The sequence below is a fragment of the Dasypus novemcinctus genome, chromosome 15 (assembly GCF_030445035.2).
Source record: "Dasypus novemcinctus isolate mDasNov1 chromosome 15, mDasNov1.1.hap2, whole genome shotgun sequence".
NCBI classification, from domain to species: Eukaryota; Metazoa; Chordata; class Mammalia; order Cingulata; family Dasypodidae; genus Dasypus; species Dasypus novemcinctus.
This window is the reverse complement of record NC_080687.1, coordinates 10,940,661-10,967,587: the sequence shown is the minus strand read 5'-3', so window position 1 is coordinate 10,967,587 and position 26,927 is coordinate 10,940,661. Positions and strand designations below refer to the sequence as shown.

At 41.5% G+C, this 26,927-nt stretch overlaps 1 protein-coding gene and 2 long non-coding RNA genes across 3 annotated transcripts in view; 2 read left to right on the top strand and 1 right to left on the bottom strand.

The window, feature by feature from the left end:
* The window catches only part of FLT3 (fms related receptor tyrosine kinase 3), a 147,627-nt gene that overhangs the window by 91,945 nt on the left and 28,755 nt on the right, over positions 1-26,927 (bottom strand). The gene's annotated exons all lie outside the window — the stretch shown is intronic.
* LOC131273571 (uncharacterized) lies at positions 2,141-6,238 on the top strand. Its single transcript, XR_009180835.2, has 3 exons — positions 2,141-4,849; positions 4,985-5,170; positions 5,553-6,238. It is a non-coding gene; the product is annotated as an uncharacterized lncRNA (long non-coding RNA).
* Positions 16,806-25,484, top strand: LOC131273572 (uncharacterized). The gene is made up of 3 exons (XR_009180836.1): positions 16,806-19,701; positions 20,601-20,940; positions 24,130-25,484. It is a non-coding gene; the product is annotated as an uncharacterized lncRNA (long non-coding RNA).

Genomic DNA, 26,927 nt, shown 5'->3' with positions numbered 1-26,927 from the left:
TCGAGCTGAAAGTTCTTTCCTTTGCTCTCATTTGAAGATTGGAAAGCCCTGAGCGCCAGCCCGGGCTCCTCTCTTAGTTTGCCAGCTGACCTCTCAGAATCCCACTTGACTCGCCTGTAAAATGAAGGGGTTGGGGTTGGACCAGATGTGACTAACGTCTTTCGGGCCATAGGAATCCCATGCCCCTGATCATTTCAATCGTTTTCTTAAAAAGCGTGATATTTGACAGCGTTCACTCTTGGCCGTAGAACTCATTTTCCTCAGATGAGGTCTAAACTACAATTCTCTTTCTTTTCCCCTAGGGAATGACAGACTCTTGAAAAATGTCCGTCTCAGGTCGGAAACAGACCTAGAGGAAGAAGGCGTGAGAGGAGGGAGGCATGAGATAAAATACTGAAGCAGCTGGCAAAGGGAAGAAAAGAGAGATCTAATGCATTACCCTTTATTTAAAGCAGAGAGCTGCAGGCTTAAAGGAAACTAGTGATTACAAGTTTGCAAAATATCAGGTTGTGTGGAACACCATTGGTCAGGACACAAAACCGTAGACATGAATTTTCAAATAATCTTAGACATAGGTGGAAAGCTCTGTGAGAATGGGTGGCGAGGAGGGGAAATTAAGAATGGTTTCTATGCACACCTGATTTTCCCTGGAAATTGGTGGAGAAAAATTAATCCCAGAAAGAGCAAATTTTATGGACGGAAACATTTGGAGTATGAGGTTTACGTTAGCATTTAGAAGGTGAGATAATGCCCATCATTTGATTGTGCATAGAATTGTATCTAATACAATATCCAATTTATTTATCACAGCAAGACTAAGGCAGATGCTATTTCTGGAGGTTCAGAGTAGTTAATTGCTTTGCCTTAGTTACACAGCCAGTAATGCATACCCAAATGTAAAATTTTGGTTCTAGAGTTCATGGTATGAAGCCTATTTTAAAGAAGCTTCTAAAGGGTCAAGAAGCAACCAGGAGAACTGAGAGAAAAGAAGAGAAATAATAAGAGAGAAGAGTAAGTTTGTTTCTGAGTTAAATGGAGTGTTTTGTTTTAGCATTACAAAGGATATATTTCATCTAATTCTTAGCACCAAATGGCTTAACTGCTGTATAGTTATGGGTAAGTGGTCATCTGTGTTATGAATATTTTGATACCATGTCTTCAGCCTTTAAATTACTCTCTCCCCCACCCCTTTTCAAAGATTGTAACATATTTTTCAATTACAACTCACAGGTGAAATGCTTTAATGGCATTTGTGAAATCCAGAAAGCTCTATCTTTCCGGAAAAGAAGGATAAGAAAAAGCAATATTTGAATAGGAGTCTCATGAGTTTAGTTGGAATATCAACTATATAATGCAGTTTTTGACATCATTTATTTTTTTTTTCTTTTTTTTTCTTTATTTTTTATTGACTTTGTAATAATATTACATTAAAATATATATGTGAGGTCCCATTCAACCCCACCCCCCCACCCCCCCTCTCCCCCCCCAACAACACTCGTTCCCATCATCATGACACATCCATTGGATTTGGTAAGTACATCTTTGAGCACCTCTGCACCTCATAGACAATGGTTCACATCATGGCCCATACTCTCCTCTATTCCATCCAGTGGGCCCTGTGAGGATCCACGATGTCCGGTGATCACCCCCGAGGCGCCATCCAGGGCAGCTCCACGTCCCAAATACGCCCCCACCTCTCATCTCTTCCTGCCCTTCCCCATACCCATCGTCCACCATGTCCACTTTTCCCAATCCAATGCCACCTCTTCTATGTGGACATTGGATTGGTTGTGTCCATTGCACCTCTATGTCAAGAGGAGGCTCAGATTCCACATGGATGCTGGCTGCCATCCTCCCATTTTCAGTTGTAATCACTCTAGGCTCCATGGTGTGGTGATTGTCCTTCTTCAACTCCATCTTAGCTGAGTGTGGTAAGTCCAATAAATCAGATTGTAGGTGCTGGAGTCTGTTGAGGCTCAGGACCTGGCTATCACATTATCAGTCCAGAGATTCAAATCCCCTAACTATATCTTAAACCCCAACGTTAACTGCACCTCCAGCAGATTAGTATGAAAGTCTTATGAAGGGAGATCCCATCTGAGTCCAGATTCATCACACATAAACACCATTTCCAGAGAGGGGCCATCTGCCCTGGTAGTAAACCCCATCGGCCATGACCATAACTCTCATGGGTCTCTTTAGCCTTCAAAGGAACCAATATCTGGGGGTTGTATCTGCTTTATCTGTCTCTCTGACTCTGCTCAGTTGTGCATGAGGGCAATCCTTCTGCCAGCCTCCAGACTCTTTTTTAGAAACTCGTAGCCATATAGACTCATTTCTCCTTTCCATTTCCCCCTTACTTTAGGTCAAACAGCATTTTAAAGTCATGTTGTTTTATTGACATCGTTTATTAACAGAATATTGATTCCACCCATTGGCAAAATCCGACAATGCCAAGTGTTGACAAGATTTGGAACAGAAACTCTTACCTATGCTGCTGGAGGCCAAATTGGTATAAACACTTTGGAAAGTAATTTGGCGTTACTTTGTAAGGTTGAACTTGTGCAGACCTATACCCAGCAGTTGCGCGTCTAGATACATCCTAGAGAAAACCTTATACATATGGCCCAGGAGACGGGAGAAGAATATTCATAGCATTATTGTGTGTAATATTTTAAAAATGGACTGTCTAAATGTCCACCAACAAAAGAATAGATATGTAAGTTACTACAGAACAGTGAAGATGAATCAGAGTTATCTGAAACAACATGGATGCATCTCAAAAACTTAATGTAGAAGGGGAAAAGCAAGTTGTTGAGACTAAAAGGCAACACCAAAATTTATTCTCTCTTTTTTATTGGAGAAGCTGTAGATCTACAGAAAAATCGTGCATAAAATAGAGTTCCCATGTACTACCGTATTATTAATGCCTTGCATTAGTGTGATACATTTGTTATACAATATTCTCTTTAGGAATACAGTCTTAAGGGATAAACTATAAAGAAAGTGAAAATTTCTTTACCACAAAAATCAGGCTCATGGTTAAAACTGGTGTAGGGTGGCAAGAGAGGGAGATTTAATTAGGGAAGGCAAACTGGGGATTTCTAAGATACTAGTAATACCTCATTGTTTTTAACCTGTGTGGTCAGTACTGGATGTTCCTTTTATTACCACTTGTAAACTATATAATTATTTTGTACAATTCTGTGAGTATGATATATTTCTCAATAAAATAAAATTTAAGGGCAAGTTTGAGACAGCACCCCCACTGAGGAAGTAGTCGTGCCAAATCAAGCAAACAAACAATACCTGGATCTGACGATTCCAGAGCCAAAGCCCATTTCCCAGAAATACATGAGCAGGGACACATGTTAAACAGCACTGCAGGGATTAAATCAGAACTTTCCAGACCATGGGAAACTATCAGACAAGGAGCCTGGTTTCTTTTTGTAAGAAGAAAAAAAGAGAGAGGTGCATTGGTAACCTATTGATGAAAAGAAACCTGAGGTATATCAAGCAATTTCAATGTGCAATATGAGGAATTTAAAAATGAAAGAAAAATTAAAGGATAATCAGTAAAATGACCACTGATTTTATCTTTAATATTAAGTAATTCTTGTTGTGTGTGATGATATATTTGTGTATTTTTAAAACAGTTCCTGTCGTTTACAGGCAGATAAGAAATTTCACCGATAAAATTATTTGAAGTATGGTGGTTGAGGGGGAAATAGGGAATGATAAGGTTTCTTTTGGGGATGATGAAAATATTCTAAAATTAGATCATGGTGATAGTTGCACAACCCTGTAGATATACTAAAAACAAATTGTACGTTAAATAGCTTAACTATATGCACAATCGTTATATCCCAGGAAAGTTATTAAAGATTATATAAAGTCTGAAATTTTCTTCAAAATCATTTGGTGTGGGGGATGTGAGTGGGAGAAGCAAAATTGACCAGTGTTGAACCTGAGCAATAAGTCATGTAGAATCTCATTATACTTTTCTTTGACATTTTCTATAATAAGATTTGGGGGGAAAAAGCATTTGAAATAATGGATTACTTAAGCTATCCTAACCATCCGGAAGATAACTGTCCTACCTGAGACCCCATCAGCTGTTCTTTGCTGTCATTTTACTGACCCACTTAAATGACATGATGCTAGCATAACCCTGGAAACTGTTTCCACGATGCACACTTGATGGTACACAATTAAAATGCAGAATTTTAACTGCAGAATATTGTGGTAACTGACCAGTTCTTAGTTTATGTCAAAGTTGATTTTGAAATAATCATCTCCTTAGAGTTCTTGGCAACAACTCAGGACCCAGAAGTTAATCCATGTTATTCTTCCATAGATTAGGTATTGATCACTTTATTAAACGGATTTCAATTTGATATTTTGTTTTTATCAAGAATTATAACATAGGTCCCTTCGAGAAGTGAACACAAAAATAAGAGCCATCAAAAGGTAAGTTTTCAAAGAAATTAAGGTTAAAAGGCAGGATACAAAACTGTATAGTACAGTCCCTGTGCTGGATTGAATTGTGTACCCCAGTTTGGACTTGGTCTTGGTCTCGGTCTCTGTCTGCGTTCTGGTGGGTGTGGGCCCACTGTGTCCATTCCTGTTGTATGGACTTCTGATAGGGAGGGTCTTAACTTAAGGTGTGATCCACATTATTCAGGGCAGATCTTAAACTTCTTACTGGAGTCCTTTAAAAGAGAATGAAATACAGACAGAAAACCAGGGAAGCCAAGAAACTGGACGCAATGACACCCAGAAGAAAAGGGAGAGCCCAGCCGACACCACTGTGTTTCTTTGCCATGTGACAGAGGTGTCAGGATCACTGGTAGGTAGTTTTTAGGAAAAAGGTATCATCTTGATGATGCCTTGACTTGGACATTTCCATGGCCTATGAACTGTAAAATTGCAATAAATAATTCCCCTTGTAAAAGCCAACCCATTTCTGGTATATTGCCTTCAGCAGCCTCATTAACTAAAACACTGTGGGAGAAGCAAGAAGCTGAATGTCAACAGACTGGAAGAAAAAGAAGGTGACAGTGCCATATGCATCGCCCTGTGATAGAAAAAGCCAAGCAACCCCAAAGATTGCCAACTGGCCAAATGATACTGACCCTGGGAAGAAGCAAGCCTTCCAGCCTCTGAAACTGTGAGCCAGTAAATTCCTGTTTGTTGTATGGTATATGTTTTAGCAGCTAAGAAACTGAAACAAACCTTATTAGATTTTTAAAAAGTATATGTACGTGTACCCAAAAGACTGAAAGGCAGTATGCCAAAATGCACACATTATCTCGGTTGCAGGCTTATGAGTGAAATGCAACTGTTTTATTCCATTAGAAATCTAAGCCTCAGGGCTGCAGGGGATCCTTCCAAGGTCTTTCAGCTGGTCAGAGATGAAACTGCACCTAAAGTCTCTGTTTTGTTTTTTGTTGTTTTAAGATTTATTATTTATTTATCCCCCCACTCCCGCTTTGTTTGCACTCGCTGTCTGCTCTCTGTGTCCATTCACTGTGTGCTCCTCTCTTCTTTAGGAGGCACCAGGAACCTTTCTACACATGCCTCTTCTGTCCCTTTTACCAGACCTGTGGTTGGCATTTGGGTTGGTGTATACTCAGGAGACCTGAATCTCTGAACTAGCCACATGATGGCCAGGCCCTAGGCCTCAGCAGACTTGCAGCTCCTACCCTCTGGTTTCTTGGACTCACCCTGGCCAGGTCACAGGGAGGTGAAGAGGGTCAATCACCACACCAGGGAGCCAAGAGTGCCTACAACTGCAAGCGGGAGAATTGCATCCATCATCCATGTGGAATCTAAACCCCCTCTTGATGTAGAGGGGGACTGGACATAGCCATCCCAGGTCCACAGGATGGAGGAATAGAGTATGGATTAGAGTAGACTTACTGGTGTTCTGCTGGGGAACTGCTGTGATTAGTAAGGGAAGAAATTATAGTAGTGATGTGGAGAAGGTGGCCACGTGGCTGCTGATGAAGTCGGGAGAGGGAAGAAGAGATATGGTGTGGGGGCATTTTCAGGATTTGGAGTTGTCCTGGGTGGTGCTGCAGGGACAGATGCTGGACGTTGCATGTCCTGTCGTGGCCCACTGGCTGGACTGAGGGAGAGTGTGGACTACAATGTGGACCACTGTCCATGTGCTGCAGCGGTTCTCCCGTATGTATTCGCCGGGAGCGGTGGATGTGTCACAATGATGGAAGAGTTTGTTGATGTGGGAGGGGTGGCGTGGGTGGGGTAGGGGGGTATATGGGGACCTCATATTTTTTTAATGTAACATTTAAAAGAAAAGAAGAAGAAGAAGAAGAAGAAGAAGAAAAGGAGGCACCAGGAGCCGAAACTGGGACGTCCTTTGTGGGAGAGAGGCATGTAATCACTTAAGCCACCTCAGCTCCCTGCTTTGTGTGTCTCTCATTGTCTTTCCTCTTTGTGTCTCCTTGTTGTGTCAGCTTATGTGTCAGCTCACTGAGCCTGCCTGTCATGCTAACTCACTCTCTTGCTTAGTATTCTCCAGGAGACACCAAGAACTGAACCCGGGACCTCTCATGTGGTAGGCGGGAACTCAATCACTAGAGTCACATCTGCTTCCCTCTGTTTTGTTTTTAATTTTTTTCTGTTAAAAGGTTGTATATGTACCTCACTAATGAAGGATATTGTTAATGTAGGAAAATGTGGGATATGTGAGGAATGGAGCATTTGGGAATCCCCCATATTTTTTATGTGACATTTAGGTAATCTAAGTTTTCTTTTAAAACTAATCGATACAGTGTTTTAACACTATATCTTGCAAAACTTATCAATATAGTGTTTTAACAATGCAGTGAGTTCTGTGTTTTAAAAATGATTGTAAGTCAATAAAAGTACATAGTATTGAAAAATAAATAAATAAAAGATTGTATATATTACTAGAATAAAAATTAAAAGATAAAAAGTAGGACTGTACAACACAATGAGCCCTACTGTAGACAATGGACTATAGTTAATAGTACAAGGCTGTTCTTTCATGAATTATAACAAATGTATGGCACTCATACATGGTGTTAATAATAGGGTAGTATAAGGGGAAAATGCACCTAATATAAACTATATGGATGATAATTAATAGTGCTATTTTAATAACCTTTCAATTGTAACAAACGTAATTACTGTTAAAAATAGTATAATTATTGAAGAGTGCTATCATCAGTTATAACTGATGTTCTACACCAGTGCAAGATATAGGTGGTGGAGCAGTTTATGGGAATCCTCTATTTTATGCAGGATTGTTCTGTAAAAGCACAACTTCTGTAATAAAAAATATCTGGAAAGAACATTTACAGTAGTTCATATATGATTAATAACTAAGGTCAACACTGTATTTTTACCAAAGAATACAATAGCGTTATTATAAGGTACTTTTTTAGTAAAAAACGATAAATAATATACATCTAATAACACTCAATATACAAACAATTACCATGTTCTGATCAACAGTGTAAGCCAGAGAAAGAGAATCTTGATTTTCATTTGCACAAGTATTGCTTTTATCATTGCAAAAGTTTAAGTGTTAAAACATAGCATATAGAGAAGCTGTAAAGCTATTGCTTGAATGTTTTGGACCATTCAACAAACCAGTTATTGCTGTTATTTAATCAGTTACATTTATTACTTCCAATACTGGCCATCAGGTCCATAGGCTCTGTTAATTTCCAAGAGGTAATATTATTCAGCAAGATTATTTTATAGACAAATCAAGTCTTTTTAAAAAGAAGTAAATGCATCTAAAAATATATGTATTTAAGTTTTCTCTTGTAGTTTTATCTGCTGGTAAATCAGACAGGATAGACTTATGGTATAAGAGGACGTGCATGGAAGGAAAAATATAACTAATTGCTTCAGCTTTTATCCCAGATATAATTTATGAAAAAAAAATGTTTAAAAATGTTTATTCAAGCAGTAGTCCTCTTCTTGAACTCTGGCTTTTATAAAAGCCATCCAACTATTTATGCATTCTACTTAAAGCCCACCCTTTGTAATGTAACAGAAAGGTCAATGTTTTTTTCTTTCACCCTGAGAAATAACAGTTCCTTGGATCTTGAAAAAAAAAAATTTAGGTCACACAATCAGCAAGAATGCTCATTATCTTTATTTTACTACCAGTCCACCTTTAATATAGAGCAAAGCTGAGGAAATGGAAAAAGGGTGGCTGTTCAAAATTTCCTATCCTTTCCATCGATTGGTTAGGAGTCTCGATTGGTTAGGAATCTCCTCTCCCATGCTTTGGCAACCGTGTCGGGAACTCTTTCCAGGTTCCTAGCTCTCAGCAACTCGAAGCTGATGTCTTTGTGACTTAGAGTTCTCCAGGTCAGTCCCCGAGGTTCCTACATCAGCAAAATTTGCCTGCAAATTCAGGCACTTGTGACTGAATTCTAGGCTGGTAGTTCTCAACCTTGGCTGCACATTGGAATGAATTTAGGAGCTGTAAGCCCGTTTTTTAAAAAATATGCTCATAATGATAATTGTCACTATTTGAGTGCCTATACTGTGCCAAACATTGTAATAATCAATTTACACTCATCTCATTTAATCCTAATAACAATCCTCATAGATTAGGTATTCCCATTCCAAATAAATCTAGTAAGAGCATAAACTTTAAAGTAGGGAGCAATGGACGTTAGGAAATCATAGGAGAGTTCATGAAAAGAAGACAGATGATGACGATGGTGATGGCACCTGATATACAGACTGCTAGGCCCATCTTAAATTGTCAAAGTAACTGAGGAGGGGAGCAGATGTGGCTCAAGCAGTTGGGCTCCCATCTACCATATGGAAGGTCTTGGTTTCGGTTCCTGGAGCCTCCTGGTGAAGATGAGCTGGCCCATGCAGCAAGGTGGCCCATGCCAAGAGCTGGCCTACGCAGCAAGCTGATGCAAGAAGATGACGCAACAAGAAAGAGACATAGAGGAGAGACAGTGAGAGACACAACAAACCGGGGAGCTAAGGTGGCTCAAGTGAATTACAGCCTCTCTCCCATGTCAGAAGGTCCTGGGATCGATTTCCGGTGTCTTCTAAAGAGAAGAGAAGACAAGCAGACACAAGAATGCACAAGGAAAGGACACAGAGAACAGACAGCAGTGCAAGCAGTGGCCGGGGGCGGGGGGAAGAATAAAATAAATTAAAAATAGGGAAGTGGACATGGCTCAACTGATAGTGTCTGCCTACGATATGGAGGGTCCAGGGTTCGATACCTAGGGCCTCCTGACCCATGTGGTGAGCTGGCCCATGCACAGTGCTGCCGTGTGCATGGAGTGCCATGCCATTCTGGGGTGTCCCCTGCGTAGGGGTGCCCCACATGCAAGGAGTGCACACTGCAAGGAGAACTACCCCACATGAAAAAGCGCAGCCTGTCCAGGAGTGGCACCACACACACAGAGAGATGATGCAGCAAGATGACACAACAACCACAAAAAAAGCAACACAATTTCCCGGTGCTGCATGACAAGAATGCAAATGGACACAGAAGAACACACAGCGAATGGACACTGAGAGCAGATGATGGCGGGGGGGAGAGGAGAAGGGGAAAGAAATAAAAAATAAAAAATAAATCTTAAAAAAGAAGTATCAAAGGACTTAGAGGATTTGAACAAGGCAAAAAAAAAAACAACGTACACATCTACACTGAATTTATATCCTACAAGCAGAGAGAACATCTCCTTTTTGGACTTCTGTGGCCCTTTAAAAATATTGATCATCTAATAAGTCACATATATAAATCTCAAAAAGTATATGCTGTGCTGTCTGATCTCAACACAATAGTATCTGAAATTAATAATAGAAATCTGAATCCAATATCTTGGAAACATATTAACGTTCTGCTAAATATTTTTTGGTTCAAGGAGGAAATCATGAATTCAGTTACTAATAACATAGAAAATAATAAAAATAAAAACAAAATTGAAGTGAAGGGGTGGAGTTTCAGCAAACCACAAAAGTCTTAACACCTGTATAATTTTCAGACAAATGGAACAGAAAGAGTGGGCCCAGAGGGGAGTGAGAACGAGCAGACTTAGACACACTTACATTTCAAGGAGGACCACAAGGGACACAATAGCCTTGCAGCCAGCAAAGGACCTTGAGGAGAAGAGAGGGGTAAGGACTGAGGCGGAGCCCAGCCAGAGAAAAGGGCTTCCAAGAGGGCGAAGCAGAGCGGCGGCCAGGTGGCACAGGTTGGCCCGAAGCCCGGGAGTGGATTTTTAAGCACCAGAAAGGAACTTGCTCTTTTTTCCCACAGGGCTCAAAAGCAGTAGAGGCTGCAGAGGAGTAGAAGGGCATTTTAATTGGGGCCTGTACCCTATCTAAAAAGAAGAGCAGAAAGCACTGATCAAAAGAAATTGAGAATAAAAAGACAAACAATAACAAGTGTTGGTGAGGATATGGAGAAATTGGAACCCTCAAAGACAGTGCTGGTGGGAATGCAAATGATGCAGTCACTTTGGAACACTGTCTGGCAGTTCCTTCAAAGGTTAAACAGAGTTACCCTCTTACCCAGCAATTCCACTCCCAGGTATATCCTGAACCATTAATTGAAGAATGGATAAACAAAATGCAATATATCCATTCAATAGAATATTATTTGGCAATGAAAAACAATAATATAGACTACTAACAAGGATGAATGTTGAAAACATTGTATTAACTGAAAGAAACCAGACACAAAATACCACATTTTATATAATTCCATTTATGTGAAAAGGCCGGAAGAGGCAATGAATCGATACAGAAAGCAGATGAGTGATTTAGGGCTGGATGGGGAATGGGGAGTGACTCCTAAAGCATACAAGGCTTCTTTCTGGGGTGATGAAAATGTTCTAAACTTGAGTTGTGATAATGGTTGCACAATGCTGTGATTGTACTCTAACCAATTTAGAGTATGTGAATTACACTCAGTAATACTTTTTTTTCATTAGGGAGGGAAGGAGGGAGGGAGGAAGGAAGGAAGGAAGGAAGGAAGGAAGGAAGGAGGAGAGAATTGTGTGCAAGACTCAGTGACAGAAAAAATCTGTGTGACCTTGAATGAGAAGAAGGCAGCCCAAAGCAAAATTTATGATGCTTTTTCTAATGGAAGGAAGAGCAAATGCTAAAGGTCTAAAGATGGCTACCAGTTTGGTATAATTGAGGGAAAAAAATTAAACCAGTGTGATTGGAGCAAGGGAGGGTGGAGGATGATGAGCTCAGATGGTCGGGAGTTCTCATATGGAAACACTGGCCACCTGGGGGTTCAGATATTTGCCTGCAACAGGCCAGGAAGTCACTGGGCGCTTTAAGCGGTGATGTGGTGTGTTCTGGTTAAAGCATTGAGAAGCTCACTCTGGCTAGTCAACAGGAAAGTTTGTAGGGATGTGTGTGAAGGGCGTACACAGATCAAGGCTGAGCTGATGGTGGTCCAAGCCCACTTTTAAAATGACCAAGATGTGCTCCTCCCTGAAGCACACTAGCCTGGTGCTATTCGTCTGCTGCTAACACCTCCTCTTACATCTGCACATTCAACTTGTGACCCGGTCTAGATTAGGAGTTACAGCCTAACTTTCTTTAAATATGTTCCCTCCCTTCCTTTTTTTTTTTTTTTTTTTAAATGGACTGAGAATGTTTTTGTTTGTTTTTGTTTTAGATTATTTATTTATTTCTCTCCCCTTCCCCACCCCCCACCCCGGTTGTCTGTTCTCTGTGTCTATTTGCTACGTCTTCTTTGTCTGCTTCTCTTGTTGTCAGCGGCACGGGAATCTGTGTTTCTTTTCACTGAGTCATCTTGTTGTGTCAACTCTCCGTGTGTGCGGCGCCATTCCTGGGCAGGCTGCACTTTCTTTTATGCTGGGCAGCTCTCCTTAAGGGGCACACTCTTTGCACGTGGGGCTCCCTTATGCGGGGGACACCCCTGAGTGGCGCAGCACTCCTTGCTGCACATCAGCACTGCACGTGGGCCAGCTCTACATGGGTCAAGGAGGCCCAGGGTTTGAACTGCGGACCTCCCATGTGGTAGACGGACGCCCTAACCACTGGGCCAAGTCCGCCATCCCTCCCTTCCTTTCTACACCCAACTACCAGTTTCTCTCACAATCCTTGCCTGGATCTCGCCCCCCCCCCCCCTCACTGCCCCACTCATGGCCCCCTTTGCACTGCTACTAGAGGGAACTCTCTAAAGCACAGGCTGGGGAGCAGAGGTAGCTCAGGTGGCTGAGTGACTGCTTCCCATGTAAGAAGTCCTGGTTCATTCCCTGGTACCTCCAAAAAAAAGGACATTTAAACCCATGCTGATCCCATCACTGCTTTTTGGTAAAGCTTATGATGATGCCCAATTCCATGCTATAAAGTCACCATTTGGCAACCATCATAGAGGTGGTTAATTTAGACACAAGTCATCAATGGATACGATGGGTGGATATTTGATGAGTATATTAGTTTGCAAAGTTGCTATGACAAATACTACGCAGTGGATTGGCTTAAAGAATGGGAATTTATTGGCTCACAGTTTTGAGGCTGGACAAGTGCAAAATCAAGGCATCAGCAAGACGCTGCTTTCTCCACAAAGTCTATAACATTCTGGTGCTGGCTGCCAGCCATGCTTGGGGTTTCTTGACTTTATCTTGCATCACACGGTGATGTCCTCTCTTTTCTCTCCCAGTGTCCCACTGATGCCCAGCTTCTCCCTGTGGCCTTTCTGTTTTCTGGCTTCCTGCCTCTTTCTCTTTGAAAGGCCTCCAGTAACCTGGATTAAGACCCACCCTCATTCAGTTGGGCCAAACCTTAAATTAAAATAATGTCTTCATGGAAGCAGATGTGGCTCAACAGATAGAGCGTCCGCCTACCATATAGTGGTCCAGGGTTCAATACCCAGGGCCTCCTGACTCGTGTGGTGAGCTGGCCCACACGCAGTGCTGCTTCATGCAATGAGTGCCGGCCCACGCAGGGTGCCCCCTTGTAAGGTTGCCCCTCATGCAAGGAGCGGCCCCTGTACAAGGAGAGCTGCCCCGCATAAAACCACTGCAGCCTGCCCAGGTGCCACACACACGGAGAGCTGATGCAGCAAGATGACGCAACAAAATGAGACACAGATCCCCAGTGCCACCTGATGAGAATACAAGAGGACACAGAAGAATACACAGCGAATGGACACAGAGAGCAGACAAGGGGGGGGTGGGGAGAAAAATAATAATAATAATGCCTTCAAGACAATGAGTGCACACCTACAGGAATGCAGATTAAGATTAAGAACATGTCTAAATTGGAGGTACATAATTCAGTCTCCCACACTGATGAATAGGATATTGGTGCAATCTCAGAATACCTTCCTGCAAAATACTAATCAATTACACAATGGAAAATGTTCACTCTGTAGTGGAGAAACCAGCTTAACCAGGCAGTCAAGGTTAACATTACCCATAGGGCACCGGTCAGTGTGGGATGTCACCTGATGGGATGCGTGAAAAACAGAGCATCATTTCTGTGGCGTTTCTCCCAAGAATGCATTGCTATGGGGTGCAGATGAGGGCAGGAGACGGGGAGCTGCTGCTTAATGGGCAGAGTGTCTGTATGGGATGATGGAAAAGTTTTGGTAATAGATAGTAGTGATAGTCACACAATATGGTGAATGTAATTAATACCACTGAAGTGGGTATTTGGAAGTGGTTAAATTGGGAAATTTTATGTATATTGTTATCACAAAATTTTAAAAAGTACAACAGAATAGCCTATAGAACCATACAACACAAAGAGTGAACCCTAATGTAAATGCTGGACTTTAAGAATATGATTATAATAATTTGGTTCATCAATTGCAATAAATGAACCCCACGAATGCAAAAGTAAAGAACTGGGAAAACTGCATGGGGAAGGCATATGGGAACTCTGTACTTTCTGCATAGTTTTCCTGTAAACCTACAACTATGCTAAAAAATAAAGTTTACCAGAAAAAGAAAAAGAAAAAGAATGCATTACCTGAGTCTGGTCATGAGGAAACACCAGACAAACCAGGGCTGAGGGCCACCCTATGTCATGGCAGGCCTGTGCTGATGGCCCTCAAGGAAATGGAAGACCAAGGAACTGTGCCAGAGCTGAAGAGTCACAAGAGCTCTAGCAACCAAAGGCAGCACACATCCCTGAAAAGGATCCTGGGCCAAGAAAAGCGACATTGTTGTGGACAAAATTTGAGTAGTGAGCTAGATAGTAGTGCCGTACTACTGTTGATTTTCTGATTGGGAGGGTTCAATACTGGTTACGTACGACAGTGTCCTTGCTTCGGGGAACTACATACCGGAGCGGTTAGGTATGGTAGAATATTAGGTCTTTCTGAAGAGAGAGTGAGCTTAGGCATCATGGAACAAATGCACAAAAATGTTAACAATTGGGGGATCTGGGTGAAGGGGATAAGGGGAGCGTTGTACCATCCAGAAAGTTTTTCTGTAAGTTTGAAATTATTCCAAAATAATTTTTAAAGGACGTTTCTTACCTACCATTTATGCTTTTTTTCTTTCCCCTGGGCTGGGACATGGCCATGCCGGTAATCCAGTTTTGATAATACAGATAAGGAAAACAGCGTTGGGTAAGTGGAGCAACAAAATGGAAGGACTTGAGGATTTGAGGGAGCAACACAGAAAGCCTGGACTACCTCAAGACTGTGACTTGAGAGAGAAATAAATGTTGAGCCTATTTAATCCCCGCAGCTTGGTGTCTCTGTAACATCTTACCCTGTATCCTGACCATTTTATTCCCATCACTACTCTCCATATATCCAAGTTAGAGTCAAAAGGAAAATCTAGAACTCCAAACTCATGTTCACCTTGTTTTGAGGTCTCAACACCTGCTGTTCTTTTACCTGGAACACCCATTCCCCCTTCTCACCATTTCCCTTGCCCCTTGCCTTCTGCCTGTCTAACTCTACCTTTTAGAATCCTCCCAGCCATTGTCCTTTCTTGAAGATGACTATTCTATCACTGCCCTTGCCCCAACTCCATCCTAACTGTAACAGCTATCCTGTTTGTAGCACTGTGCTACAAATCTTAGCCTTTGTATTTGTCCCACTCACGCCCACAAATCCCCCTCATACCCCAATTAATATTCATACCTTAAAACAGTGACTGGCATATAGTATGTTCTCGAAGGTCAATAAATATTTGCTGCATGACTAGTTGAATTTTTGGGAAGGGTTTTAAAAAACTTTATAGAAATATTCAAATGTATGCAAAATTAAAAATACAATATAATGATGCATGCATCCATCACTCATTTTTAACAATGATCTTTTTTTTTTTTTTTTGGAGAGAGCACTCTTAGTTATCTAAAAAGGGGAGAATTCCATGATTCAATGGAGAGAATTTCAGTCACTGAAGCAAGCTGGTAAGGAGATATTTTTGCAGCAGGTTGGTCTTTTTTCTTTTCTTTTCTTTTTGGCAAGGGGAATCTTCAAATCAGGGCCTGTTACTTTAAAATAACCGTGGAGAGGTCATGAGAAAAATAAAGTTATTCTTCATTTCCTCTTTCAAACACCACTTAATAAGTGCCTTCTACTGGCTATGTAGTGGAGTTACACAGGAGAGGAAGACAGTTCCTATATTCAGAGAGGTTTATAATCTAATATGACTTGACAGTCACATAAGCAAATACAAAACCTCCCCTTTACCTCTGGGCCTTAGAAACCTGGCTTTACCCCAAAGATGCTGCTTCCTCTATAACTCTATCAGATGCTGCTTATTGCCCCAAATTCCATACACAGAGGAGCCTGGAATGTTGGCATTCTCCTAGCTCTCCATTGTTACTTCCAAACCATTACCTCATTTTTCTCTTTAAAAAAAAAAAGAATATCCTTTTCTTCTTTTTCTACAAAAGTATACCTGCTTAATATTAAAAATTTTTTTACATACTTACTACATTCAGGTACCAACTGGTAACTATTTATGATTTGATGTTTGTGTAGTTTTTTCTCATTGCATGTATGAATACATAGATTTGGCCATATTTTAAAAAATGGGATCATCTTATTCATGCTCTTTTTTTTGGCTTACTTTGTAAAAAATCAAATATCTGTGTTGGTTATTCTATAACATTGTTTTTAATAGCTGCACATACCATCATAAGGATGAATCATGATTTATGCAACCAATCCATATCGTAGGACATTTTACAGATATCTGTATTTTAATTAATGCTGTTATTATGATTGCACATTTTAGAACTTAGTGTTTTGAAGCTTTGGGGCTCAAAATAACTTACAAATCTTGTTATTTTATTTAGAAATCCAGTATAGTTTGTTTTGTGATAAAAAGCACTCATTTCTACTTGTTCTTTCATTAATACTCCATCTTATAAATTATTAAATTTTGTTAGGGAATGGATGTGGCTCAAGCAGTTGAGCACTTACTTCCCAAATGGGAGTTCCCAGGTTCGGTTCCTGGTGTCTCCTAAAAGCAAACAATCAACAAGCAAACAAATGAAAAATCTACTCAGGGGAGCCAATGTGACTCAGTGGTTGAGCACCAGCTTCCCACATACGAGGTCCCGGGTTCGATGCTCGGCTCCAGTACCTCAAAAAGAAAATTTTTTAAAAAATTAAATTCCTCTAAATATTTAACACCTTTTGCCAAAATCTCTTAGAGATTTCAAACTATATTTACACATTTAGTAGATTTATTCCCCTTTAGCACTTCAAACAACTAAAATTAAAATCTAATCAAACTTGGTCAGCATTGAAACAGTACTGACATGCATAATAAGATAAAACTTGTAGATTTACTAATCAGATTCCTCTAAATGCTTAACCATTGATTATAAACTTTAGTTAAATCTTTGTATTTCACTTAAAAACATAAATCTGTCAGATTCTCTTAGACATGTCAAGTACCTGAAATGATGAACAAAACACAAAAATATAACAATGATTACAAAACATTACACTGTATAAAAATATGAACACTAATGTTTTATCATCTAAAAGCTTATTTTTATATCTTCCCAGAGCTGCCAGTTTCCTTATCTTATGAAGAGAGCTCACGATAGCTGCTATCTGTGTTTAGGATTCTGGCTTAGAGATTTGGCACAAGATGAGAACCCGGTGAAACTTTCAGGATAATTTACATAGGCAAGTCTGTGTTTGGCTGGTCATTTCTTCAAACCATGTTTTAAATTAAAACCGGTACATTGTGTATTCCCCTTGGCCACCCCCCGCCCCCCTTTTTAACCGTAACCTCTGATACGACTTCTCATTTCCTGAATCAAGTTGAGGGGCTATTGTACCCTGTGGAGTCTTGGACCCCAGCAAAACGATCTTCATCTTAGCTCATTGTAAATAGGGCTTTTTGATGAGATTACTTCAGTTAAGGGGTGACCCAACTGAACCAGGGTTAATTGGCCCTAATCCTATTACTGGAGGCCTTGTAGAGAAGGCCACAGAGACAGAAGCCATGGGCAGCAGCCAGAAGCTGGAAGTCAAGAACCCGGAGGAGAAGGGAGACGCCCTGGCTACGTGCACTGCCGTGTGATGGAAAAGCCAAGGAGCCCCAAAGACTGCTGGCCAGCCAGGAGATGGCGACCCTGGGAGAAAGTAAGCCTATTCCAGCCCCTGAAACTGAGCCACTAAATTTTTTAAATTGTTAAGCCACCCCCTTGCATGGTCTTTGCTTTAGCAGCAGAGAAACTAAAACATAGGGCCACCTAGTTATTCTCACCCTTCTTTTGCACCTTCCTACCTGTTAGAGGCTTGCAATAATTAACAAGCTGTAGCTCAGTTTCCCCTGATCTGCACTGGGGAAAGGCTAACCCCGTCCCCCATAAGCCTACGTGCCTAAGGGCACGCACTTCCCCACAGGTTAGACAAAGAAACCACATAGACACAGGAGTAAAGGGAAATGGAAACCTTCCCTACCTACGCATCAGAGGGAGATAAAATTCCTACAGAACAAAAAAAAATCTGCTCCTGCAGCATTCCAAGAAACCATAACTCCCTAACCCACTATCCTCTAGTCACTATCAGGAAAAATTTTCACCTCTAGGGCTTCCTGTTGGTCCCTGCACCTCACTTGAACCCTGAACCCCCTCCCACCAACTATCATTTCCTCGCCTAGGAAAGGTCTGTATAAATTCAAATCCCCCCTTCCAAGGGGGGCGCTGAAGTCTGTTCTTCAGACCCCCTCTGCTGGGAGAGCTTCTCAATACTTTCTTTGCCTATAGTCATATCAGTCTCCATGTCCCAGTAAGCAACTTATTTTTCTCCAACACAACCCAAGCCTTATGAGTGAGCACGCCCCTCCGGCTGTCTACTCTCTAAGAGCATAGAAACACTTGCTGCCAGCACGTGTGATCGCAATTCACCGGTCCATTTCCATGGTTACAATTTGAAAACCCTCTCCCTCTGAAATCTTCAGGACACCAACCTGATAGCAAATCCCAATCCCTCCCTGGTCTGCAAGTTCAATGCAAATCTAATGAGATTGGTGCAATTAAAAATCTTCTGGGGTTAGCCTGGAAGGTGAGCTTCAGACGTTTGTAGGAAGGAGAGAGAAGGCTGTGGTTTCATCAAGGGAAATACGAAGGCCCTATTGTCAGCTAGGAAGATTGCTGTGTGACTGTTCTGTAGGGACACCAGTGGATGAGGCAGGCAGTCATGGAAAACCCCTGCTGGGGTGTAGTGAGAGATGAAGTCAGTGCAATGGAAGGAGGGGGATCCATTTTATAGGAGGACTTTAATTTGAAATGGGAATTGAACATCCTTGTCAGAACAGCACAAGTTTTCTTACTTAAACCTTGCCAATAACACGGGAAAGTCCCTCAGGGTGACTCACGGCTTATTTGCATAGGAACAAAACCACTCCTGAGCACCTCTGACTATGGGAATGTAAAAAGTACAGGTTTCGAAGAACTTTTCAGATGCTATTATGATTTTAGGGAATGGGTCAGATATATATTTTGTTTTCCCCATAAGTCATGAACTTGATCCCAAAAAGTATAGTATCCTGGCAAACAATGGCCAAATGTCTTAAATCAGTTAGGATTACAATACAATACATAGGCCTCAACAAAAACGTTTGATTACACTGCCCCATTTATGGTTGATGTTGGAAAAAAAGTCACAACTTCATTCAAGATTTTTTCTGTTTGAAATTAGCTTCAGTTATTGGAGGGATCGTTAGCCAGTTTGGTAAGAGTTAAAATGGTTCACAACTAGCTTACCTCTGTGATGGGCAGCCTAAAAGACGCCCCCAGAGACCCCCACCTCCGGACTCACGGCCTTGAGTTTGAGTCTCCCATTCATGTGGGCTGCACCCAGAGGCTCCCTCCGACAAACAGAGCATGGCAAAATGGTGGGCTGTCGCCTTGGGTCAGGTTACAAGAGGATTACAAGAGGACGGTGACTTCTTTCTTGCTTGTCCTCTGCTCTGTCCTTTACTTGCTCTGATGGAAGTCAGGTTGCTCGTGGTGGGCTGCCCCGTGGGAAGATCCGTGTGTCAAGGGACTGATGTTTCTGGCCAGCGGCCCTTGGGCCACGAGTCCTGCCGGCAGCCACGGCCATGAGTATGGACGTGAGTCCTCCCGCGGCTGAGCCTGGAGAGGACTTTAGTCCTGGAGAGGACTGCGTCCTGGTGGGGGTCCCTGAGCCAGGGGCAACCAGAGAAACCACGCGCCGATTCCTGACCCATAGAAACTGAGGTGAGAGACCATCACTTTTATTTTATTTTTAATTTATTTTATTTTATTAAACTGTCTTTTTTTTTTAAAGGTACATAGATCACAAAAAATGTTACATTAAAAAGTGTAAGAGGTTCCCATATAGCCCCCACCCCACACCCCCACTCATCCCACATCAATAACCTCCCTCATCATTGTGGCACAGTCATTGCATTTGGTGAATACATCTTGGAGCTGCTGCGCCGCATGGACTATAGTTTACATTGTGGTTTACACTCTCCCCCAGTCCACTCAGTGGGTTATGGCTGGACATATAATGTCCAGCATCTGTCCCTGGAATATCATTTAGGACAACTCCAAGTCCCGAAAATGCACCCATATCTCATCTCTTCTTCCCTCTCCCTGCCCTCAGCAACTGTCTCCAGATCAATGCTACAGTTTCTACTATTACTAGTCACAATAGTTCCATAGTAGAAAACCAGTAAGTTCACTCTTATCCATATTTTATTCCTCCACCCTGTGGACCCTGGGATGGTGATGTCCACTCCACCTCTATGTTGAGAGGGGCCTTAGATCTTGTTTAAAACCACTAAGTTCAGAGGTTATTTGTTCAGCAGCCTTAGATAACTTATACACCCTCCTTACTTGAGCCTATGTTTAAACTTTAATAAATGAATTGAAAAATATATGGAACTCTGGTCAACGCAGGAAATCATTAAATTCTATGAACAGAGAAGTAGTCAGAGTGTATTGAATAGAATGAAGAATAATGAAAATTTACTAGTAATCATATATAAAAAGTATATTTTTATTTTATCATCAATGTAAAATCACCTGGGGGATGACCTTTTTGGGAGGATGGATGCATTTTTAAAATTTTTATTTATTTATTTATTTTTTTATTCCCCCTCCCCTTGTAGCTTATTTGCTGTCTGCTCTCTGTGTCCCTTTGCTGTGCATTCTTCTATGTGTCTGTATTTATTTTTTATTGGCCCCCCACCCTTGCAGCTTGCTTGTTGTTTTTCTCTCTGCATCCATTCGTTGCGTGCCCTGCTGTGTTTTCACTTGTCTCTCTTTTTGTTGCATCACCTTGCTGAGCTGGCTCTCCGCAGTGTTTGCCGGCTGGCAACTCTCTACGGTGCTTGCGAGCGAGCCTGCCTTCACCAGGAGGCCCCAGGTAGCAAACCCAGGGCTTCCCACATGGTAGACGGGAGCCCACCTGATTGAGCCACAGCCGCTTCTTGGATGGATGCATTTTTGGTAATTGATACATGGTTTCATTTTTAGGCCCAAAGTTGCATGTTTGTAATGCTGACTTGGATGTGTGGTATAACTGATGGCAAGTGAAACCACTGATCCAGGCTAATTGAAATTGAAGTCATAGGCTTTTTGAGATCAAGGAAGAGATGAAATCATCTGTGAATCTGTCTAGTAAAATTTAATGCAAACCACATGTGTAATTTGAAATTTTCTAATAATCACATTTTTAAAAGGTAAAAAGAAACAGATGACATTATTTTTAATAGTATATTTAATCTAAAATATAAAAATATTATCACTTTAATATGTAATCAATATTAAAAATTATTAATGAGATACTTTAAAGTGGGGTTTCTTTTTTGGTGAGTCTTCAAAATCCATAATTACACTTACAGCACACCTCAATTTGGATGCTAAATTTTAAATGCTTCAACTATATTTATAATTCAGAAAATTTGGAGTTGAAAAAGTAAATTTGCAGATTGTTCCAACATACTTAAAAGTTTTCCAATAACTGAAGTGAATATCAGTTTTGAAGTTTAAATTTAAACTAATTAAAATTAAATAAATTTAAAATTTCCCTAGTCACACTAGGCACATTTCAAGTGCTCAGTAGCCCACATGTAGCTGGTGTCTGCTGTTTTGGATGGCGCAGTTCTAGTACACAATAGATATTGCTTTTTTTTCCTTTTATTTCTTGTCGGGGTACCAGGGATTGAACCTGCCACCTCGTACACGTGAAGCATGCACTCAACCACTGAGCTACACCTGCTCCACCACAATAGGCATTTCAATAAATGGTTGAATGAATTAATTCTGCAACATTATGTCACCAATTAAATTAGTCAGGAGTTAAACAAAAAGGGTTCCCGAAATTTCTTCCAGAAAAAGAATTGTTCATACCAGCTAGTAACAATCAGAGTATTTTCAGTATTATGTAAATATGTGGTTTTACTTATAATAGTACCCTGAAGACTGATAGTATGCTCTACTTAGTAGAATTTTAACTCTGAATCATCAGGGAGTCCCCCTCTGAAAACTTTAAAGTCTTTGATGACATACTTTTGTCTCTTTTTAACTCATGTGATAATTTGGGGATTTAAAGTCTCCACTAAGAAATACGGTGACGAAAATCAGAGTAGATAATAATCATGGGTGGAAAAAACATTTTCAGAGTCGTAATGGCAAGTACTTTTTCAAGAACATTTCAGGCACTATTACCTTCACATAAATTATTACACTGATTTTGCGTAATTCTAAAATCACATGGGTTTTTTTCCCCCACACCATTCAGTCTTCCACCGTTCCAGTGAAATAGAGCAGAAGTTTACATTTTATATTGGGGTACAGTGTTCTTGAAAGATGGCTAAAGACTGATAGTAAACACATGCTATTTCTGGATATTTCACTAGAGGTACAATAGGGAAGTACAGAATGTTCATCTTATCAGTTAAATTACTTTCCTGAAGCTAAAGCTATTTCTGTCCTTGTGGTAGTGGGGGAAGGGACTGTAACAAGAATTGGTAGAAGCCTGACTGGGCTCAGGCAGAGCCTCTGAAACAAAGAAGAGTTCAGGCTAAGAAGGGTCTCTTCCCTGCTTTCTTTCCCTTTCCTTCCTTCCTCCCTCCCTCCTTCCTTCCCTTCTTTCCTGTTCTTTCTCTCACTTTCTAATTGAAAACCAACCATCTTAGTTGGTTGTGAAAAGTTGAGGATTTAAGTTCATAGTGTCACTACTAGCTCCAAACTTCTTTTCCCTTAATGATAGACGCTCCCTGTACACCCCTCATAACTTACCTGATAATTCTGTAGTTATCATCTTTGATTTTTAGTTTTTTCTAGCTCAACAATATATTTTCTCAGGTTTCAGCAGGTATTAATTTACTTCCTGAGGAAAATGCTTGCCAATGTATTGGTTGGAGTTGAATTGAAATGAGCAGAGAAAAAATATATTTTTCTTTTTAAAAATCTGAATGTATCTGTGGTTGTCTGAAAACCTGGTAACTTCAAAAGTTTAAGCATCAAAACATGTGGACTGCTGTGACTCTCCTCAAGAGCTTGATTCCTAGTGAGCCTGTGACTTGCCTTCACCAACAGCACGCAGCAGAAGTGATGTCATGCGGCCTCCAGGCCTAGCCAAGAGGCTAGATGGCTTTTGCTTTCACTCTGGAAAGCAAGCTTCTGGGGGGGGGGGGGGGGGGGAGTTCCAAATAGTCTGCTGAATGATTAAAGGAAGCAGGAGAGAGAGGAGGTAGAGGAGCAGTGCAGTCATCGGTGTCATCTCGGACCGCTTAGCAAGCCCATCAGCAGCCCAAGGCAGCCCAGGGGCCATCCCAGCCGGTGCCACTTGGAGCAAAAGAACCATCCAGCTGATGCCCACCGCACCTGCCGGAGATCCTGCTCTATACACTCATGAGAAATAATGAGCTGTTGTTACTGAAGCCACTGAGAACAAAATTAAAAATGTGCAAAATGGTATCAGTGGCTTCAAAGAAACACCCGGAGTTTCTATTAAGAAGTGCTATGTTGAAAAACCACAGATATTGATAACTCTGAGTCAGAAAATGATTCAAAAGAGTTGGACTCTCAAAGTGAAGAAATTTTAGGAAATCCTCAATCAGTTAATTTTGCTCATATTTCCCTCCTATGAGTGCCAAGAATGATATGTAACTTTTAAAAAATCTATTGGGGAGCAGATGTGGCTCAGAGATTGAGAGCCGGTTTACTGCATACAAGGTCCCAGGTTTAATCTTCCGCCCCCGTACCTCAAAAAAAAAAAACAAACCCTATTTCTAAATGAATCTAAAAGTGCTCTTTCAATCAGTATAAAATAAGAATTATAAATGACCAGAAGACATTACTTTTTTTCTTAGCATTACAGAGAGTAAGTGTATTTTATAATCAATGGCACTTTAGATTTGAAAAACTATAGTAATTGAATCCACATAGTAATTTTTAAAAACATAAATGTATTCTAAAAAATGATATGAATAAAGTTGTTACGTATTCCTATGGTAATTAAAATGTTCAATTATTATGGAATAATATGGGAAAAGTTCTCTTTTTGAAAATGGTTACTAAAGAGATTTGAATAGTTTGAAATACTATAGGGCATAGAAATGATAAATATACTAAAGGATTTTTATTAACTTACATAGCATTTACAAGTCCATGCTCTCTCACCTCTTCCAGCTCCCAGCTAACTCCTTGTTGAAAAATCAAGAACAGGCTTTCAGGTAGCAGATTTGGTTCAACGGATAGAGTCCACCTACCAGATAGGAGGTCCAAGGTTCAAACTCAGGGCCTCCTGACCCATGTGATGAACTGGCCCACGCGCAGTGCTGATGTGCCACGCAGGGGTGTCCCCTGCATACGGGAGCCCCACACACAAGGAGTGTGCCCCGTGAGGAGAGCCACCCAGCACGAAAAAAGTGCAGCCTGCCCAGGAGTGGCGCCACACACATGGGGAGCTGCCACAACAAGATGACGCAACAAAAAGAAACCAGATTCCTGGTGCTGCTGACAAGAATACAAGCGGACACAGAAGAACACACAGTGAATGGACACAGAGAGCAGACAACTGGTGGGGGGGCAGGGAAGGGGAAAGAAATAAATAAAAAATAAATCTTAAAAAAAAAACAAAACAGACTTTACAAACCTGGCACGTCACAACTTCTCTGGTCCTTCATCCATAAGGCTACATCAGCTCTAAAAATGTTGCTCATTCTACAATGCCAATAATTCCATCGATATTCGTTTTCATTAGGCTGAGATGTCCACATCAAAAAGGGCAGGGACATCTCCTTTTCATTTATGTGCTAGGTTGAATGATGTACCCCAATTTACCAAGTTCTTCCTTTTAATCCCATCCCCGTGGGTGTGGACCCATTATCAACAGGACCCCTTGAAGATGGTATTTTGAGTTAAGGTGTGGCTCAACCAAATGTGGGCAGGGGGTCTTCATTCGGATTACTGGAGGCTTCCTCAAGAGAAAGTCATGGGAAAGAGTTGGGAGCGGGAAGTCGGTGGGAAGCCAGAAGAGCAGGGAGGAAGGAGAGGGCACTGGCCCATGCACAGGGGAGCCGAGGAAGCCCAAGGATGGCAGCAGCCAGCCCCAGAACACCACAGCCTTGGGGAGGAAAGCCAGCCTTGGACTTCTAGCCTCAAAACCATGAGCCAGGGAAACGGACCTGGCCCAGTGGTTAGGGCGTCCGTCTACCACATGGGAGGTCCGTGGTTCAAACCCCGGGCCTCCTTGACCCGTGTGGAGCTGGCCCATGCGCAGTGCTGCTGCATGCAAGGAGTGCCCTGCCATGCAGGGGTGTCCCCCGTGTAGGGGAGCCCCACGCACAAGGAGTGCACCCCGTAAGGAGAGCCACCCAGCGCAAAAGAAAGCGCAGCCTGCCCAGGAATGGCGCCGCCCACACTTCCCGTGCTGCTGACGACAACAGACGTGGACAAAGAAACAAGACGCAGCAAATAGACACAGAGAACAGACAACCGGGGGAGGGGGGGAATTAAAATAAATAAATAAATCTTTTAAAAAAACCCCAAAACATGAGTCAGTAAATTCCCTTTGTTAAAGCCAACCCACTGTGTGGTGTTTGTCATAGCAGCTCAGGCAAAACTCAGACAATTCTGTACCATAATTTTTATAGGGTGGTTCTCATTTTAATTAGGTATTGTATTTGTTTGCTCATCTTTTCAACAAGTATTTATTGAGAGCTTCCATTGTATGAAGGACAGAAATAAATAGAAACAGTTCTTGTTCTCCTAAAGCTTATAGTCAAGTAGGATCCACAAGCATTAAACAAATACTTTATGATTATAAATTGTGATATGTGCGAAAAGGAGAAAGTACAAGGTGCTCTGAGAAACTATATCCAAGGAGAGCTCATTTCTATTGGACGGTAAGGAAGGCCTCTCTGAGGGGATCTGTAGGAGGATTTGTACAAGTTAATCAGCCAAAGTGTGTGTGTGTATTGGGGGGGGGGGTGTTCCAGGCAGAGGAATAGGTTAGCACAAGGTCCTTGAGGTAGTAAAGAGTTTGGTGTTTCGAGGGACTGAAATAAGGCAAACACGAATGCATTGACGGGAGATAGCTGGAGACACACCCCATATCATGCATGCTTGGAGGGCCATGCTAAGGAATTTGGATTTGTTTTTAATTCAGTGGGAAATGAGAGGTGGTTTTAATGGGGGGGGGGGATGTGTGATTTGATCCTCCAGATTACATTTTTTTAAAAAGTGTTAATCTGTTGCTCTGTGGAGAATGGATTGCAAAAGACAAAGTTAAAAACCAATGAGGGAAGGGGATGTGGCACAGGAGACTGGGCTCTCTGCCTACCACAAGGGAGGTTGCTGGTTCAAATCTCGGTGCCTCCTAAAGAAGATAGCGAACTGGCACTATGGGTAGGCATGGCAAGCTGATGCAACAAGAGACACAGGAAGAAAAAACATAATGAGAGATACAACAAAAACAGAGAGCAGAGTTTCCCAGTGCCTCCTAAAGAAGAGAGCGAGCTGACCTCGGCCAGCCGCCACAATCTGACACAGCAAGATGACACAACAAGAGATGCAGGGAGGAAAAGCAGAAAGACACAACAAACACAGGGAGCGGAGGTAGCTCAAGCAATTGGGTATCTCCCTCCCACATCAGACCCAGGTTCAGGACACAGCAAGTAAAAAAAAAAAAAAAAACATGGGGGTGGGGAGAAATAAATTTTAAAAATTAATCTTTAAAAAAAAAGTTAATGACGTAGTTTAGAAGAGAGATGATGATGTGGACAAGGCTTGTGAAACGGGCGGCAAAGAGAAAAGAGTGGCTATATTGTGAAGGGAGGGAGACAGGGTCCTTGGCATGACTCAGATTTCTGCTTTAAGAAACTGGGTTTTGGAGAAGCCCTTCACTAAGATGGGAGAGGAAGAAGTTTGGGGAAGTAGTGAGATGTCTGTTTGAGACATTAAGTTTGAAACATTTGTGAAAATTC